General features: G+C 44.2%; 1 protein-coding gene across 2 annotated transcripts in view; it reads left to right on the top strand.

The window, feature by feature from the left end:
* The window catches only part of UBE3B (ubiquitin protein ligase E3B), a 2,006,489-nt gene that overhangs the window by 1,197,148 nt on the left and 796,947 nt on the right, over positions 1-12,394 (top strand). The gene's annotated exons all lie outside the window — the stretch shown is intronic.

Raw genomic sequence — 12,394 nt, 5'->3', positions numbered from 1 at the left:
TCGAGAGTCGCTTCTTTTGTGTGTCCTCAGCAAGACAAGCAGAAAAATGTCAACAGTTAAACCATGGCTATCCATTATTATTTACAGTGTGTAGCACAGCCATACACCGTAAGTCTGAATAAATAGTATAATAAAATAGAAATAAAGAAAGCAGAGATACTTACCTGAAAAAAATGGAACTCTCTTCCATTCTGTGTCTCCTACTTCTTGAGGACGTTTTTGGACATGCTGGTGCCAGTGCATTCTGTGATGTATTGTTGTATTGCCTTGTTTGATTAGCCAGGACAGAGTGGATATGTAAATAATGTAGACAAGATAGAATAATGACATCACTCTGCTGACTGATTTTAGTAGATAACATTTATCTGTACATTATATAGGTTATAGGTAAAGTTAATACAGTACACATTGTTACTTCACATGATGCATGAAGTATATGGCAATTTTTAAATGCATTTTTGTTAACTCCACCACCACAAAAAATGTTGTTGACTTAACTGCTTTCTGATGTTACATAGTTATAGGAGTGCATCTGAGTGCATTTGATTCTTATCTAATAAAAGTACAAAACAGCATGGATTTTGGCTGATGCTGATCTTCACTACATCTGCTTTCCATGACCATAGGTCCCCCAACTGTGTTTCACCTGTCCAGGTTCTAGTACTTCCTGTTGGATCAAATGCTGCAAAAGCTTAAAACATTTTATGATTCCTGGGTAAAGAAGATCTAGTTAAGACCCTTATCACAACCCCAACAGTTGGCTTCCATGTGGCTCACTGCAATTTTCATTATGTTGATGATGGTTGGCACAGCAGTCTTTGGGATGTTCCTGCAGATGATGATGGAAGAATTTTTTTCTTTAAAAGTAAACACAGGCACACCATCCTAAATGCCGCCTTCTGTGGGGAAGGATAACTTTGGATAACTCTTCCAGGATTTTAGAAAAGATAAGATTCTTCCAGAAGATGCAAACAGACCCTAAACACAGTGGGAGTTCTTTATGATGCCCCCAACTACTTCAGACCATTCCCAGAACAAAAAGAAACACTCCTAGATTGAACGTACAAGTATCGAGCAATGCTGCTACCCCAAGCTATTCAGACTTGAGTCTCTAAGGAGGGTGCACCTGCTGTCTCAGTAGTTGCAGTCCTGATTGTGATCCAGGACTGTCCATAAGTATGGTTCTACAAGATTATCCCAGTTTTTACATCTGTCAGAAATGTTAGGTGGTCCTTGACATAGTCATATTGACTGCCATACCTTAGTCTCTTAGATACTGAATCTTCAGGTTGTTTTGTTTGTTTTCTGAATCTAGCTTTATTTGTATGCTTCTTGTTTGTTTGCTTGTTATTTCCCTGAAACGCTAATTCCACCTAAAACGTGGCTTTTCAGCTCTTCTGTGGATCCCTAGTGATATCTGCATTGCTTACTGTACTTATTTCCTTGTTTCACTTGAAAGAAAGTTACTGTTTGTCGTTTTTGCGTTTAAGTTACCTGAAACACATTGCATTTAAGTTACCTGGCACTTGCTCACTAAAGCAATTATATAAGTCATCACTAAAATATTAAAAGCACTACACCCTCATAAACTCCCCTTGAGTACCTCATTCCCCATTGGCCCTCTTTTTCAATTATAAAGGAATTCCCAATACTATTCTAGCATGTCCAAAGGTCAGTTGTCAATCTCCTCTCCAGTCCAGCTGGTGAATCTCGGAATCTTGAGGCAATGTTACAACTGCCTCATGTACGCAGACAACCCTCTCCTCCTCCCAACAAATTCCAACACATGTGAGAGATGCAACCATATAGCCATACTGGAGGCTAAGCTCTCTCAACTCAGTACTGGCAAAACCAGTCAGGAGGAGAAGGAAACCACACTCACTACAATTCCAATCTCACATAGACCTACCACGACAGCAAACCAAACACATAAACACACAAAAACATACTCGGAAGCTCTAAATAAAAATCTGCCTAAGCAGTGGAGACCTCCAAAGCAGACACCCAAGCAACCGCTACCCCAAAACAAAACTCGTGCAACACATAGCTCACAAAGCCAGTGTGCCGAACAGTCACAGCCCTTAAGGCTAAACAACACACCTGATACACTTGTAATAGGTGACTCTATCGTCAGGCACACTGACGTCCCGCTCACCAGGCTGAACAAGGAGAAGGTCATGGTGAGCTGCATGTCGGGCGGTAGGATGCGCCACATAACACAAGCACTCAGGTCACTTCAAGGCAAGTACAAATATGACTCGGTCATTGTCCATGCTGGTGTGAATGACCTGAGACATACCTCCCTGGACTACATGAAAAGAGACATAGAGGAGCTCTCTGAGCATGTAGCCCAGGCCGGTATGACCCTGACCTTGAGTAGCATCTTACCCTCACCAAGAATGTTGCCACAATATGAAGACAAGATGATCAATTTCAACAATTGGCTTAAGTATTGGTGTCATTCAAAGGGGATCCAATGCCTTTCGGCCTGGGATGACATGCTCGACAAGCCACGATGCTTCGCTAGGGACGGCTTGCACCTGTCACCCCCTGGGCTTTCGGATATTGGCAAAGGCTCTTGCTACCCCCATAGTGCCTTTTTTAGGCAAGGCTCAAAAGACAAACCCACCTCCATAGGTATCACAAGGGATAAGAAACTAAGAGTAATGCTACTCAATGCCAGAAGTCTAAACCTCAAGATGCACGCACTCGAAACTCTCCTTAGCATGGAGAACATCGATATCTGTGCAGTAACAGAAACCTGGTTCAAGGCTCCCGAGAGCACCCCAGCACTGCCAGGTTATACCTCATACCATGCTTTTCGGCCCCAAAACTTGGACCCTACTACAAAAGGAGGGGGAGTATCAATATTCGTCAAAGATACCCACACCTCCAGGTTGGTGGCACAGCACGAAGCATCAGAGACTATCCATGTGCAACTAACAGTGGGTAAAACTGCCTTCCAGTTTATAGCCTGCTATAGACCACCCTCCCAAACCCAGGAACCCCACTCGGCCTTTCTGAGAACACTGGAAAATATGAAGGTCTCTCCAAACACCATTATATTGGGCGACTTCAACTACCCAAACAGACTGGGAGCATTACTCTAGCTCCAACACCCTAGCCCAAAGGTTCCTAGAATTTATAAACTCAAATGCTATGGAACAACTTGTTACCACTCCCACAAGAGGGGAAAACATACTGGACCTGATCATCACCAACATGGGGACTCTATGCTCCAGACCAGAAGTGTATCCCTCACTGCTAAGATCAGACCATAAGCTAATCTCACTGGATATTCACACCCCGACTCCACCCCCTGCCCTGAAAACCACAGTGAAAAACTTCTCTAAAGCAAATTTCACACTCCTCAAAACTGAGGTGGAATCCTTCAAAGCCCCCGGGCCTGTGAAAAATATGTCCCAGACCGCAGAATCCTTTATAAATGCATTCTATGAACACCCTCAGGAATGCATGGATCATGTAATCCCAAATAAAACCAAGACCCAATCCTCCAAAGGCAGACGTCCTGTCTGGTGGACCCCAGCCATAAACAAACTATACAATAGAAGGAGGAAGCTACTACATGATAGAGCAAAATCCCAAAAAGGGAAGGCATCTCTGATCAGTATTAGCAAAAACTACGGGCACTCATAAAATCGCCTAAGGCCAGCTTCGAGAGAAAAATTGCACAGGACACTAAGGATAATCACAAGGCTTTCTTTAGTTATGTTTGGAACCTGGGTGGGAATTCCCAGATATGCTCAGAATTAGTCCAAAATGACAAAAAATACACCAAACCCACAGACATTGCCAACATCCTAGCTGACAGGTTCAGCGCAAACTTCTTCCCACCAAAAGGGCAAATATTTATCCCAGCAGAGTGCTGCCCCTGACATCTCAGCTGCTCAGGTAAGAGCTGCCTCTCCAAAGCAAAAACACAGCATCAATGGGACCAGACGGTGTCCCGGGCTGCGCCCTACATGAACTCCAAGAAGAGCTAAACCCAAACATAAAACTACTGTTCAATCTCAGCCTTACTACAGGATATGTACCCAAAGAGTGGCGTACAGCAACAGTGGTCCCTCTCCACAAAGGTGGTGCCTCAACAGATCCTGGAAACTATCGCCCATAAGCCTGACTAGCTTGGTCTGCAAAGCTATGGAAAGGATCATCATGGACCTCTTAAATAAAGATATTGGGGACCTACAGACACTGGATCCTACCCAGTTCGGCTTTGTTAAGGGCAGGTCCTGCCTCTTAAACCTGGTTGATTTCTTTGAAACAGTCACTAAGGCCATTGACGAGGGGAAGGTGGTCCACACAGCCTACCTGGACCTCGCAAAAACCTTCGATACAATACCCCACTCGGGCATTATAGATAAGCACACCAGCTTAAATATAAACCCCTATGTCACTAGATGGGTTGCAAACTGGCTCAAGGACAAGAACCCACATGGTTAGAATTGCTGGAGACATGTCAGACTCCAAACCAGTTACAAGTGGCGTTCCCCAAGGCTCAGTCCTGGGACCTCTCTTGTTCGGTATATATTTCTCGGAGGTACAGGCCAACACGGAAGGACTGTGGCTGACTAAGTTTGCAGATGACTGCAAACTGGGCGTCATAATCGACTCTCCAGCTGACACAAGCATCCTCCAAAAGGGCCTCATAGAAACAGACAACTGGTGCCCGAGCCATGGCCTCAAGCTAAACGCCAAAAAGTGTATAGTCATCCCCTTTGGCAAAAACAAAGTGCCCACAAATTACCACATAGGTGGTAATCCATTAAGTACAGAAGAAGTAATTAGGGACCCAAGTTGATAGCAATCTCTCATCTGACAACCACGTGGCCAAAGTGGTTAGAAAAACATTTTATATAGCCCACCTAATCATGAAGGGATTCACATCTAGATCAGGGAGGTCATCGTGCCTCTTTACTCATCCCTCACCAGGCCCATAATTGAGTACAATGCCCCTTTTGGGATGTACCTTACCAGACACCTGCAGCAACTGGAAAGACCCCAAAAGTACCTCACCAAGAGGATCATAGGGCTCAAACAGATGCCATATGCTGCCTGGTTAAAGAAACTCCAGCTCTACTCAGTGGCATACCGCCTGCTCAGAGGCGATCTGTGCCTGACGTATAAAGCCATGTCCAACCCGGAATTATTGGACATGCTGCACCTCAGAAAATCCAAATCCCATCGAGCTACGCTCGAGACTTGAACCTCAGCACTGAAATAAATAGGACATGCTGGAGGGACAGATTCATAACCCAGAGGCTCCCTTCACTCTGGAATAAAATCCCAGTCCAGGTTAGGCAGAGCTCCTCATTGACTCTCTTCAAGAGGAATCTTGATGACTGGATGGGAGATTGTAGGTTTATCCCGGGTATCACTTCTGTGTCACTGTTAGACAGAGGCACAGTATACTAACCTCGAAAAAGGAAATAGCAAAATTAATTTAAAATGGGTGGCGAAAGTCATACACACTCTGGCTAGGCCTATAAGTGCCCTAGGGCAGATAGCCTAGTATGAACCTATGAACCTATACTAATCAAGTATGTTACATAGAAAGCCTTCGTTACTACAGTAGACACCTGGTGGTCGAAATTAAGGTTGCAGTCAACTTGTGATCTCAGGTCCCTTACCACTTCATTGGTACTTAGGTATCGGTTATATTAAAAATTATACATCTGTAAATGGTTGAGAAACTTAATCCACTCTGCTTAAGTAGTTCTCCAGTGCTGATATAGAACATTTAATACTGAGAATGGAGGGGGGAATTGAAGAATAATGCTAACAATGCTGGCTGTATACGAGTGCCTCATTCATCAACCAGGGTTGCATGGAATGCTGGCATAAGGCAAGCACTGCCCTTTGTAAGGACGACACATTTGATAAAAACTGAAGCCAAGAAAAACAAAACACAAAGCGGCCATTTTCCTTTTGGTGATTTGCTGTTGTGTTAAGTATTTTAAACTTTTGCAGTAACTTCCTCCCAACTTTGCAGGACCTGTTCTTCCTTTCTGCTGTATATCTAAATATGGACTTGTTACCCTTCTTGGTTCTTTCTACCAGCTCTCTTTCATCTTGCATCTTTGTTGCCCTTGCCACTTTTGCAGCTGTTTTGCTAACCTCTTTTTGTTATGGCGCCTGTAACTTTCCACACCTCTTTCCAGTGCTTTGCTGTCCTGTGTTTTACTTTGTCAGCCTCTTATCCTTGTATAGCCACATTAGTCTTGTATTTTTGAGTTTGGAGGAGGGGGTCCACTTAAACCAGGTGGAAGGTATGAGCAGTGCTTCTTCCCTGAAAGTTGTCAGAGGAGAGCCAATATTTCCTGACCTGGTCAGAACACAAGTCCCTCGTAGCAACTCCATGGCTTAGAGGGATAAAGCCCTGATTATAGTGCTGGCAATCTACATTCATCTAGCTGTCAGCTCACCCATCCTTAGGAGAGGGAGTTGGCTGTCTCTTACTACATGGTTGACACTTAGCAGGAGCACACCTAGTAGAGTTAGAGCCTGCCAAGCATGCGCTGTCGATAGTGCATTTACATTGTATAGCCAAGAAAATTTTCAAGCGAGGAGGCATGCTTCCATTTGGAAGACAAGAATTGTGGATCTTGCAGGATCTATTTGGGGAGAATGCTTATAGAGATAGAGGGTAGGTCATTTGCAGGACCAGCAAGCTGGCCCGTTCTGTATCACATGACTTTCACTGGGGATTGGATGGCTGATTGGGATGTCTTAAGAGTGAATGGGCCATAAGGCTAAATGTCTAGCCTGGAATGTCTGGCTCCTTTTCTCCAGAATGAATGGGCCACTTGGATGAAGACAGAATACCTCATCACACATGGTATTGTACATAAAGATGATTTATGTCTTTCACCATACCAGGAGAAATACACACACTGTTGAATTCCCTGAGACACAGTCCACCCTCATAGTTGAGGGATCATAACTCCTCAATGGTCAGAGTCTTCCAGGAATGAGGCATACTGGAGATTAATCTGTTAATCACATGGAATAAAGTGGCCCTCCCTCTTTATGCTTGGTTTGGAAGGGGAGTGGAGAGTTGACAGTAGAAGTTTTTTTCTGCTATCTTCTTCTGTCTTCTCACCATTCCAAGTGATTCTGAGCCTAATCACAAAATTCAGAGAAGAAAGATATAGCTTATCCTTATTGTCACTTGGAGGCGGAAAAATATGTTGTTTTAGGCAATCAGTCTTTAGCAATACTGGAAGCTATCATTTTACAGGCCAAGGAAGTCCCTGCTACCACCCTAGTTGGAGTGACTACCGGCTTTACCTCTGGGAATAACTATTAGTCTAGATACTTTGTGTTCAGCATACTTTCCATCCAAGATTTTGCAACTGAGAAGCTTTCCCATCAGTAGACTTATTCTACTAAATCTGAAGAGTTTCTCCATCTGGGCATAGCAGTATTCTTTGCTGTCTTATTCACTTAGCTTGCTAGTTCTGACCTGTGTGAGACAGTTGTATGATTTTGATCACAGGTTACTCAAGTTAAAATGCATATGTCTGACATTTTTTCCCATCATGATCTTGTGGATTGTCGGACTGTGGCTTTGCACAGGCCTGTCAAGCAGTCTGTTAAAGGGAAATCTGAATCTCCACCTTTATGTGAAGCCTGTCCCTGTTCTTCTTTGGACTTGATGATTTGGTTTCCCTATGTTGCAGCTATCAGCCACTTGGCAGCACTTCTTATGATGTCCAGTCTCCATACCCTGCTAACCACGTTCAGACTATCAGGCGCTAGGATGTCATGATGGGTCAGACACTGGATTTGGAATCTCCAGGCCTGGAAAGGAAGGGGAGCATGGCAGCCTGATGCATCACATACAGTGTTAATATAGAACGTTTTGTTGTGTGCCATAATAGATTCCTGATACGCAGGGATGTGTACCTAGGTGGGTATGCAAAAGTACTTTGAGGGAACTGCCTATGCCTGCACGATGGCATGTCTGTCAGTGCCTGCCTGTCTCTTAAGGCAGTCATTGCTCATCAAGGCTACAGTTTCTTCCCTAGCTACACAATCCTGCAGTTGCCTAGCACACCCCTGCACCCTCTCTCTAAAAGATTCATGGATGAGGCATTGCTTTTATCAGTTCTCCTTCATCTCTCATTGGCTCCTCCATTGTCTGGGCTGCTGATCAAACAGCATTTCTGTACCATATTCAGTGCTTTAGCCCTCTGTGGTAGAGAGCTGTCAAGGGACTTGATTTGCATTATTGATAGAGTTGCCCTTCTTCTTTCGCTAACTTGCCATCTGAGAAGTTTGCCTTTTGGAAGATACTTTCCTTGATGGCCATTGCCTCTAGTGATATTATTTTAAAGGAGAAAGCTTTTATTTTAGGGAATTATATTTGATCTTTTACAGGCATCCGGTGTTTCTTAGGTCAGACTTTTTTTTCAGAATGGATGGTGGAATTGTCCTTACACCAGTCCATTAATTTCTTATACTTTCTGAGGGTAGAATCCAAGAGCAAGAGAGAGTGAGAGACTTTTACACCATGGACATCCACTACACACGCATGAATTCTGAGAGAGACAACAGCTCTTCATCTCCTTTGCTGTAGGGATGGAGTGGCTTGTAGTAGATAAACAGACTATTTTCAGATTGCCGATGGTACTATGTTTTAACATCAGGCGGTGAATTGCCCTCACTAATCAACTGGAAACAGACCGATATCCTTCCATAGACTGGACAACATACACAAGCACAAACATGATCGCCCTGAGGTTCGTGGACCTTGTTAATTAAATGCTCTGGAACAGTTAGTCTGCATCCCTACAAGTGGCTCGAATATCCTGGACCTAGTACTCTCCAACATCCAACATTGCAGGGGGGGGCGCGGGAGTGCCCGTGTGTGCCCCCCCCCCATGTGTTGCCCTCCCTGGTAAGGTCAGACCATAAATCTGTCTCTTTTGAAGTAAAGATCAGGTCAGACTCCCCACAGGATCAAAATAACTGAACATTTTCTCCCTATTAAGAGAGGGTATAAAAGGTTTCAGCCCCTAACAGCCAACAGTGAGGCCTATGCAGAGGATTACACAAATGCCCTGTACAGACATTTAAACAACTGTGTAGACTCAGCTGTACCTGTCAGGATCAAAACCAGGTAATTCCGAAGAAACAGGCCACCCTGGTGGACAGCAAGTATAAATAGGTTGTATAACAAAAGGACGAAAGTGTTATCCAAGGACAAGAGGGAGCTTATTCATCAGAGGAAGAATACCCTCCACAGCTTGAACAAGCAAATCAGATATCATGTAAAGTCCTCTAAAGCTAATTACGAGGCTAAATTAACATCTCTAGCTAAAGACGATCATAAGTCTTTCTTTAGGTATGTCCAACATCTTAAAGGGAATGCCCAGCTATGTGCAGAACTGATTGTGGATGGTACCACTCACACTAAACCTGAAGAAATTGCCAGCCTGCTGGTGGTCAGATTTGACATAAATTTCACCCCCGTCCCCACCAGACATACCACAAAGCATCCCTATAACCAGTAAACTACCTAGCATTTCCAAAGAGCAGGTGATATCCGCCCTCTCCAAAGCCAAAAATAGATTTTCCATGGGACCAGATAGCATCCCAGACTGCTTACTAAGCAATCTAAAATAAGACCTAGTGGAACCACGTGGCACTGGCTTTGTTCCAGCAGAGTGGAGAACAGCAACAGTAATCCCCTTGCACAAAGGGGGTCCATCATCTGACCCTGGGAACTATAAACCCATAAACTAACCAGCCTTAACTACAAGGCCATGGAAAGAATCATCATGGACCTTATCAACAAGGACATAGGCAACCTTCAAACTCTCGAACTAACCCAGTTTGGCTTAGTTAAGGGCAGGACTTGCTTATTAAACCTGGTGGATTTCTTCAAGTATGCCCTCATCAAGGGCTTTGGTGACAAAGCACTGCATACCACCTATCTTGACTTAGTCAAGGTTTCCTATGCAATCCTCACTCAGGTATCATAGAGAAACTCTCCAGTCTGGGGATTAACCCGTACATCACTAGATGAGTAGAAAACTGGATCACAGACAAAACGCATACTGTCAAAGTTGGGGATTCCACCTACACCAGTAAACCAGTTTCCAGTGGTGTACCACAGGGATCTGTGCTGCGCCCTGTACTATTTGGAATTTGCTTCTGGGACATCCAGGTGAAAGTAGATGGCCTGTGACTTACAAAGTTTGCAGATGACTGCAAACTAGGTGCAATTATTGAATCTCTCAACAATACTAACATATTACAAAAGGGGCTAACACAGACGAATGGTTGGTGCCAGAGCCACGGACAAAACTAAATGCAAAAAAGTGCGTTATTATCTCCTTTGGCAAAGGTGTAGCCCCTGCAAATTACATTAAAGATAGGACCCCCCAAGCTCAAACACAGTGGTGAGAGACTTGGGAGCACAGGTTGATAGCAATCTAAAGGGCATTGCATCCAAGACCATGGATGTTGCAACTCCTCTATACTCAACCCTCATCAGACCATTAATTGAGTACAGTGCTTCCTTTTGCATGTACCTCACTAGACCGCTGCAGCATCTGGTGATACCACAGAGATTTCTAACCAAGAAAATTCAGGGCTTCTAAAACATAACCTACACAGAAAGACTGAAGGCCCTGTCCCTGTACTCTGTATCCTACAGTTTGCTGAGAGACAACCTGTGCCTGGCCTACAGAGCAATCTCTGACCCTGCCCTAATGAAAATGCTGCATGTCCACAAATCAAATGGGACAAGAGTCGCTCGCTCCAGGGATCTCAACCTAACCTATGACATAAATAGAACAAGATCAGGTTCATAGGTTCATAGATGGATTCATCGTGGGTTGCAGATGAGTAAAGTCCTCTAAAGCTAATTACAAGGCTAAATTAGCATCTCTAACTAAAGACGATCATAAGTCTTTCTTTAGCTATGTCCAACATCTTAAAGGGAATGCCCAGCTATGTGTAGAACTGATTGTGGATGGTACCACTCACCCTAAACCTGAAGAAATTGCCAGCCTGCTGGTGGTCAGATTTGACATAAATTTCACCTCCCTGTCCCCACCAGACATACCGCAAAGCATCCCTATAACCAGTACACTACCTAGCATCTCCAAAGAGCAGGTGATATCCGCCCTCTCCAAAGCCAAAAATAGACACTCCATATGACCAGATAGCATCCCAGGTTACTTACTAAGCAATCTAAAATAAGACCTAGTGGAACCACTTGGCACTGGCTTTGTTCCAGCAGAGTGGAGAACAGCAACAGTAATCCCCCTGCACAAAGGGGGTCCATCATCTGACCCTGGGAACTATAAACCCATAAGCTAACCAGCCTTATGTACAAGGCCATGGAAAGAATCATCATGGACCTTCTCAACAAGAAGATAGGCAAACTCCAAACTCACAAACTAACCCAGTTTGGCTTCATTAAGTGCAGGACTTGCTTATTAAACCTGGTGGATTTCTTCAAGAATGCCCTCATCAAGGGGTTTGGTGACAAAGCACTGCATACCACCTATCTTGACTTAGTCAAGGTTTCCTATGCAATCCCCACTCAGGTATCATAGAGAAACTCTCCAGTCTGGGGATTAACCCATACATCACTAGATGAGTAGCAAACTGGATCACAGACAAAACACATACTGTCAAAGTTGGGTATTCCACCTACCAGTAAACCAGTTTCCAGTGGTGTACCACAGGGATCTGTGCTGCGCCCTGTACTATTTGGAATTTACTTCTGAGACATCCAGGTGAAAGTAGATGGCCTTTGACTTACAAAGTTTGCAGATGACTGCAAACTAGGTGCAATTATTGAATCTCTCAACAATACTAACATATTACAAAAGGGGCTAACACAGACGAATGGTCGGTGCCAGAGCCACGGACTAAAACTAAATGCAAAAAAGTGTGCTATTATCCCCTTTGGCAAAGAAGTAGCCCCTGCAACTTACATTAAGGATAGGACCCCCTCCCCCCAAGCTCAAACACAGTGGTGAGAGACTTGGGAGCACAGGTTGATAGCAATCTAAAGGGCATTGCATCCAAGACCATGGATGTTGCAACTCCTCTATACTCAACAATCATCAGATCATTAATTGAGTACAGTACTTCCTTTTTCATGTACCTCACCAGACACCTGCAACAACTGGAGACCACAGAGATTTCTAACCAAGAAAATTCAGGGCTTCTAAAACATGACCTGCACAGAAGGACTGAAGGCCCTGTCCTCTGTACTCTGTATTCTACAGCTTGCTGAGAGGCAACCTGTGCCTGGCCTACAGAGCGATCTCTGACCCTGCCCTAATGAAAATGCTGCATGTCCACAAATCAAATGGGACAAGAGTCGCTCGCTCCAGGGATCTCAACC

Source organism: Protopterus annectens, chromosome 4.part0, assembly GCF_019279795.1.
Source record: "Protopterus annectens isolate FY-2018-M chromosome 4.part0, PAN1.0, whole genome shotgun sequence".
Classification (NCBI taxonomy): Eukaryota; Metazoa; Chordata; order Ceratodontiformes; family Protopteridae; genus Protopterus; species Protopterus annectens.
Note: the sequence above shows the minus strand (reverse complement) of the source record. Positions and strands in the feature narration are given on the sequence as shown.